This window comes from Somniosus microcephalus, chromosome 4 (genome assembly GCF_052327205.1).
Source record: "Somniosus microcephalus isolate GS21.2 chromosome 4, FLI_Smic_1.0, whole genome shotgun sequence".
NCBI lineage: Eukaryota > Metazoa > Chordata > Chondrichthyes > Squaliformes > Somniosidae > Somniosus > Somniosus microcephalus.
The window spans coordinates 30,045,066-30,052,195 of record NC_140990.1 but is presented as its reverse complement, the minus strand read 5'-3'; the positions used below and the strand labels follow the sequence as shown (position 1 = coordinate 30,052,195).

At 48.4% G+C, this 7,130-nt stretch overlaps 1 pseudogene; it reads right to left on the bottom strand.

Annotated features, from left to right (window-relative positions):
* Nucleotides 1–1,250: 1,250 nt before the first annotated feature.
* LOC147118516 (uncharacterized) overlaps nucleotides 1,251–7,130 on the bottom strand; it is a 34,473-nt pseudogene continuing 28,593 nt past the window's right edge.

Here is a 7,130-nt window from a genome sequence, read left to right as displayed (position 1 = left end):
CATCAGCTTTCTTCTTCCCGGGGTGCTCTCTGACCTGAGCTGCAAACTGTTCCTGTATTTAAAGCCCAATCAGGTACAGCCCATGTGATCCTGGTTACCTCGGCCAATCAAACCATTGAGCTGAAAGACATTCATCAAACAAAGCATTCCATTGGATGGCTGTTTAGGGTTCATTGAGTAACCGCTTCCTGTTTATTGGAGCTACGAGGAATCTGCGAGTCAGAACAATGTTAGAGTTTGCTTTTACTGGGGCATTTCAAGAAACAAATGGCCTTCACGGTTCGGCTCAGTCCACACAGGCAGAGTTCTCAGCTCTGCTGGTTCTGTTCACGTGAGGTCTGTTTCAGCTTAAAAGGGATAATTAGAGCCTGTTCTGTCTGAGGTGATTACAAGCTAATAGTTCACTAGACACGGGTCTTTAATACAAAGTTTACTCATATTAAACATACATGTATATAAAACTAGGAAGACTTTACTTTTATGACTCTACTTCATGTTAAATCTGATCTTCTAATAAAACCCAGCTTTCTTACCGTCCACTCCTGGAGGCCCCACTCCCTGAGCCTACAACGTTCAGCAGGGTCAGTGGTGGAGTTCCACAGCGGGAGTGATCCCAGAGTAACTGTCGGGATCGCACCCCCGTGGATGTTCCGGTCATGTATTTTTAGTTATCCAGGTGTCTAACACACACACATCAATAAAACAGGGAATTCCTGGAAACACGCTGCAGGTCCTTCTTTATCTGGAGATCAAATGTCTGTTGTATAATTGTACCAGCAGTTAACAGGCTCCTGTGAACTCCTCCCTCTGCTATTTTAATGTAGGCTTTAACCAATTTATTTTAAACGGGTTTATATTAAATGGGTTAATGCCTGCCTTAAAATGGTAGACTCAGGACTGTCACACAATCATGTTAAATCTTCGTGGAATAATTATCTGTGATTTTTAGACTAGAAACTTAAACCTGCCGTGTCACTTTCAGTCAGGAGCAGATCGCAGTTTTACACCAATCTCTAATTTGACAGCACGTTTCCAGCATTCACCATTGTTCTTCCTGACTCTTGTAAAGGAGCCTTCTGTTCCGTGCCTAGGAGCTCTGACCCATAGAAGGGAGCGGCTGTGACACATTTCTTACACGCCTCAAGATTAACTCACATGGGGACTTTGCTGTCAGTGAAGAGAGACAAGAAAGGCCAAAGTGCCGTTTGCCCCTCTCAGTGTGGCCCTGAAGGACTGTGTCCAGGCTGAAGTTCTGTTCCTGCCGTACGATCCTCCCCCAGATTGTCCTTTCTGAGCTCCAGCCAGGTGATGCTAAACACTCAGGTGGGAAAGAAGAAAATCTACAACAATGTGTTTTAAACAAAGCTGATTATTTGACATTTATAATAGAAAGACTTGTATTTCTATAGCGCCTTTCACGACCTCAGGACATCCCAAAGCACTTACAGGCAATGAAGTACTTTTGAAGTGGAGTCACTGTTGTAATGTGGCAGCCAATTTGCATACAACAAGCTCCCACAAACAGCAACATGATAATGACCAGGTAATCTTATTTTTTTTGTTATGTTGATTGAAGGATAAATATTGACCAGGACACTGGGGATAACTCCCCTGCTCGTCTTCGAAATAGTGCCATGGGATATTTTACATCCACCTGAGAGCGCAGACGGGGCCTCAGTTTAACGTCTCCAGAATATTATCCACAATATTAAATTCCAGCCCAGTTATAGGGGTCATTAACATCAGCAGAAACAAACCCCAACTGTCAGAATGAACACGGTTCAGTCCTGGATGTGATTAACAGCAACAATAACAGCAGAATCCAACCTCTGCAGTCACATGTGAACTCGTTGGTGTCTCAGCAGGTTGGATGAATCAGTGAATCTCTTCCCACACACAGAGCAAGTGAATGGCCTCTCCCCAGTGTGAACATGCTGGTGTTTCAGTAGTTGGGATGAATGGGCGAATCCTTTCCCACACATGGAGCAGGTGAACGGCCTCTCCCCAGTGTGAACTCGCTGGTGTGTCAACAGATCCTTTTTGCTTTTAAAGCACTTCTCGCAGTCAGAACATTTAAAAGGTCTCTCATTAGTGTGAACAAGCTGGTGTTTAGTAAACTGGGATGACTGAGTGAATCCCTTCCCACACACGGAGCAGGTGAATGGCCTCTCCCCAGTGTGGGTGCACTGGTGTACAGTGAGGTCAGATGATCGCCTGAACCCAGTCCCACAGTGAGAGCACCTGAACGGTCTCTCGTCAGTGTGAACACGTTCATGACACGTCAGTTCCCTGGAACTTTTATAGCACTTCGCACAGTCCGGGCATTTAAAAGGTCTCTTGTCAGTGTGAACTCGCCGGTGTTTCAGGAGGGCAGAGGAATGAGTGCATCCCTTACCACACTCAGGGCAGGTGAACAGTGTCTCCCCGGTGTGACTGCGTCGATGAATTTCCAGCTCAAACGTGTAACTGAATCCTTTCCCACAGTCTCCACATTTATACGGTTTCTCCCCAGTGTGACTGCGCTTGTGTCTCGACAGGCCAGATGATCGACTGAAGCCTCGTCCACATTGAGAACACGTGTACAGTTTCTCCCCGCTGTGAACGGTGCTTTTTGCTTCCATGCTCAAATCTGATGATATTCAGGTCCCAATGAATCAAGTGACTCTGTCAGATCTTGATGTAATGTTTTGTTTGAGTTTCCCGTCTTCAAATCCTCCTCTTCTAATACCCTGTAAAATGAATTTAAAACAGGAAAAAGGGAGCGTGAGAGAGAACACACAAACACAAAGGCAAGTTGTGAAATTGAGCTCAATGAATCTGGTCATTTGTGGGGTCGGCACCAGAAAAAAGTGACCATGAAAGCTGCCGGATTGTCGTAAAATCCCAACTGGTTCACTGATGTCCTTCAGGGAAGGGAACCTACCACCTGGTCTGGGCCTACACATGACTCTGGCCTCTATGGGAGGAGAGAGAGAGAGAGAGGTGAGAGTGGGAGGGGTCAAAGGAGAGAGGCTTTATACATCTGCAGCTCGACAACAACTTTGACAAAAACTCCCAAACCCGCAACCTCCAGCTCGTAGAAGGACAAGGGAAGCAGGTACATGGGAACACAATCACCACCAAGTTCCCCTCCAAGTCACTCACCATCCTGACTTGGACAAATATCACCGTTCGTTGCTGAGTCAAAATCTGGTAACACCTGGCATTGTGGGAGTATCTTCACCACACGGACTGCAGCGGTTCAAGAAGAAGGCCCACCATCACATTCTCAACAGGACACTGGGGATTGGCAATATGTGCTGGCCTTGTTAGCGATGCCCATATCCCAAGAATTAATTTTTAAAATCTGTATGTAAAACGGATTAAAAGCCTTTACAGAAATAATTGTTCCTAAAACAATACTCTTTTACACTGTGCGAACAGTGTCTGCTTAGCAACCTAATCTCCCCCAGAATCCAACTCCCTTGACAGTCTCACATTGGAAATTGTTGGGTCCTCCTGGGCCCAGAAGTACTGGGTGTTAAACCCAGCAGCTTCTCCCCCATCTCCACTCCAGCTCAAACTGAAGCAACAAAAAGACCTACACAGGCGGCCAGGAACCGACTTCCGTCAGCCTGCAATAAAACTCTTCCCGACAGCCGCTGACTAATGGCGGCCACAGCACCCACAATTCCCCGCACCTCTGCTTCTGATTGAGTTTTTTGATGAGGCAACAGAGAGGGTTGATGAGGGTAATGCGGTTAACGTGGTGTACATGGATTTCCAAAAGGTGTTCGACAAAGTGCCACATAATAGGCTTGCCAGCAAAGTTGAGGCCCATGGAATAAAAGGGACAGTGGCAGCATGGATACGACATTGGCTAAGTAACAGAAAACAGAGAGTAGCGGTGAATGGTTGTTTTTCGGACTGGAGGAAGGTACACAGTGGTGTTCCCCAGGGGTCAGTACTGGGACCACTGCTTTTCTTGATATATATTAATGACTTAGACTTGGGTGTACAGGACACAATTTCAAAATTTGCACATGATACAAAACTTGGAAGTATAGTGAACAGTGAGGAGGATAGTGATAGACTTCAAGAGGACATAGACAGGCTGGTGGAATGGGCGGACACGTGGCAGATAAAATTTAATGCAGAAAAATGCGAAGTGGTACATTTTGGTAGGAAGAACGAGGAGAGGTAATATAAACTAAAGGGTACAATCCTAAAGGTGGTGCATGAACAGAGAGACCTGGGGGTATGTGTGCACAAATCGTTAAAGGTAGCAGGGCAGGTTGAGAAAGATGTTAAAAAAGCATACGGGATCCTGGGCTTTATAAATAGAGGCACAGAGTCCAAAAGCAAGGAAGTTATGATGAACCTTTATAAAACACTGGTTCGGCCTCAACTGGAGTATTGTGTCCAATTCTGGGCACCGCACTTTATGAAGGATGTGAAGGCCTTAGAGATGGTGCAGAAAAGATTGACAAGAATGGTTCTAGTGATAAGGGATGAGGGACTTCAGTTACGTGGATAGACTGGAGAAGCTGGGGTTGTTCACCTTAGAGCAGAGAAGGTTGAGAGATTTGATAGAGGTGTTCAAAATCATGAGGGTTCTGGACAGAGTAGATAGAGCGAAACTGTTCCCATTGGCGGAAGGGTCGAGAACCAGAGGACACAGATTTAAGGGGAGTGGCAGAAGAACCAAAGGCGACATGAGGAAAAACTTTTTTATGCAGCGAGTGGTTAGGATCTGGAATGCACTGCCTGAAAGGGTGGTGGAGGCAGATTCAATCACGGCTTTCAAAAGGGAATTGGATAAGTATCTGAAGTAAAGAAATGTGCAGGGCTACGGGGAAAGGGCGGGGAGTGGGACGAGCTGAAGTGCTCTTGCAGAGAGCCGACATGGGCTCGACAGGCCGAATGGCCTCCTTCTGTGCTGTAACCATTCTATGATTCTATAAAATATTAGAAAGTTTGTGCCACAGAAGCACAGGGTTTATCTGCTTTTATTCATGAATTTAAAAAGTCTCTATTGAAACCTGAGCCAGTGTGTTGTGAGACTTGTGTCCAATAAGGGGAATAAAGGCCCACAGCCTCCCCTGGCCCCGGGCCCTGAACAAGGGACTGGAGACACTCGCTGCCCTGCGGATCAGACAATCAGCCGGCGCTAGTCCCGTCCCTCCGGCTCCCTGATTGGTTGGAGGACCCGCCGCCGGCTCGCTCCTCCAGCCCCGCTCGCTCCCTATTGGTCAGAAGCTCCCGCCACTCAGGCTGCGGGCCCGGGCCACGTGTCCCCGAGGAGATCACGTGCTCCGTCCAACTGACGCCGCTCGGTCCAGGGCCTCGCGGACTCTCAGGTTTTTCTGTTTCACTTTATTCTCTCCCGATCCACCCCTCCCCCCCACCCCATGCGATTCTCCACCCAATCGGAGTGGAGAAAACTCACTTTGCGTCACCGATCACGGCTCTGTAACCGACACCAAGGCCTTTCCCCGGAATGCCCCGCGCCGACTCCGTCCGACAGGGTCCGAGTGCGCAGGCGCAGCTCCGAGTGGGGGAGGGGGTTGGTCTCCTCTGGGCGTGCGCGGTTGTTACCCTTGGTGACCGGGAGGGGGCGCTGTGGCAGACTCGGCGCAAACCGCCATCCCGCGTGCGCATGCGCGGACTCCTGACTGTCAATCAACCATCAGCCAGAAGAGGTCGCTGGTGAGACCAGTGAAGAAAGAAAGACTTGCATTTCGATAGCGCCCTTCACCACCACCGCACGACCCAAAGTGCTTTACAGCCAATGAAGTACTTTTTGAAGTGTAGTCACTGTTGTAATGTAGGAAACGTGGCAGTCAATTAGCGCACAGCAAGCTCCCACAAACAGCAATGTGATAATGACCAGATAGTCTATCTTTTTGTTATGTTACTTGAGGGATAAACATTGGCCAGGACACCGGGGATAATTCCCCTGCTCTTTCCCACATTACAACCGTGACTACACCTCAAAAGTACTTCATTGGCTGTAAAGCACTTCAAGACATCTGGTGGTCATGAAAGGCACTATATAAATGCAATCTTTCTTTCTCGAAATAGTGTCATGGGATCTTTTATATCCACCTAAGAGAGCAGATGGGGTCTCAGTTTAACGTCTCATCTGAAAGACGGCACCTCCGAGAGTGCTGCACTCCCTCAGCACTGCACTGGAGTGCCAGCCTGGATCTTTGTGCTGAAGTCTCTGGAGTGGGACTTGAACCCACAACTTTCTGACTCAGAGGCAAGAGTGCTACCAACTGAGCCACTGACTGACACTAAAGAACAAGTAGTTCTGACGAAAGGTCATTGACCTGAAACGTTAACTCTGTTTCTCTCTCCACAGATGCTGCCTGACCTGCTGATTCATCAGGACCTGAATATCATTGGCCTTTGCACATGGAAGGAGAAAGCAGCAATCGCAGCGATGTCAAACCGCACACCTGTTCGGTGTGTGGACGTGGATTCAGCCGATTGCCTGACCTGGCGAGACACGTGCGCCGTCACACTGGGGAGAAACCGGGTAAAGGTGGGGATGGCGGGAAGGGATTCAGTTCCCCGTCTGCAATAGAAGTTCAACGGCGCAGTCGCACCAGGGACAGTCCGTTCACCTGCTCCGTGTGTGGAAAGGGATTTGTTCGTTCATTCAACCTGCAAACACACCAACGAGTTCACACTGACGAGAGACCATTTCAGTGTTCTGACTGTGGGAATAGCTTTAAAAGCCCCGGGGATCTGACGCGACACCTGCTTGTTCACACTGAAGAGAGAGCATTTCAGTGTTCTGACTGTGGGAAGAGCTTTAAAAGCTTCTGGGGGCTGAAGTGACACCAGCAAGTTCACACTGGGGAGAGACCATTTAGCTGTTCTGACTGTGGGAAGAGCTTTAATATCCCCCAGGAGCTCAAGCGACACCAGCGAGTTCACACTGGGGAGAGGCCGTTCACCTGCTCCGTGTGTGGGAAGGGATTCACTCACTCATCGAACCTGCAGAGACACCAGCGCCTCCACACTGGGGAGAGGATATTCATCTGCCCCGAATGTGGGAAGGGATTCACTGTTTCATCCACCCTGCAGACGCACCAGCGAGTTCACACTGATGAGAGATCCTTTAAACGTTCTGACTGTGG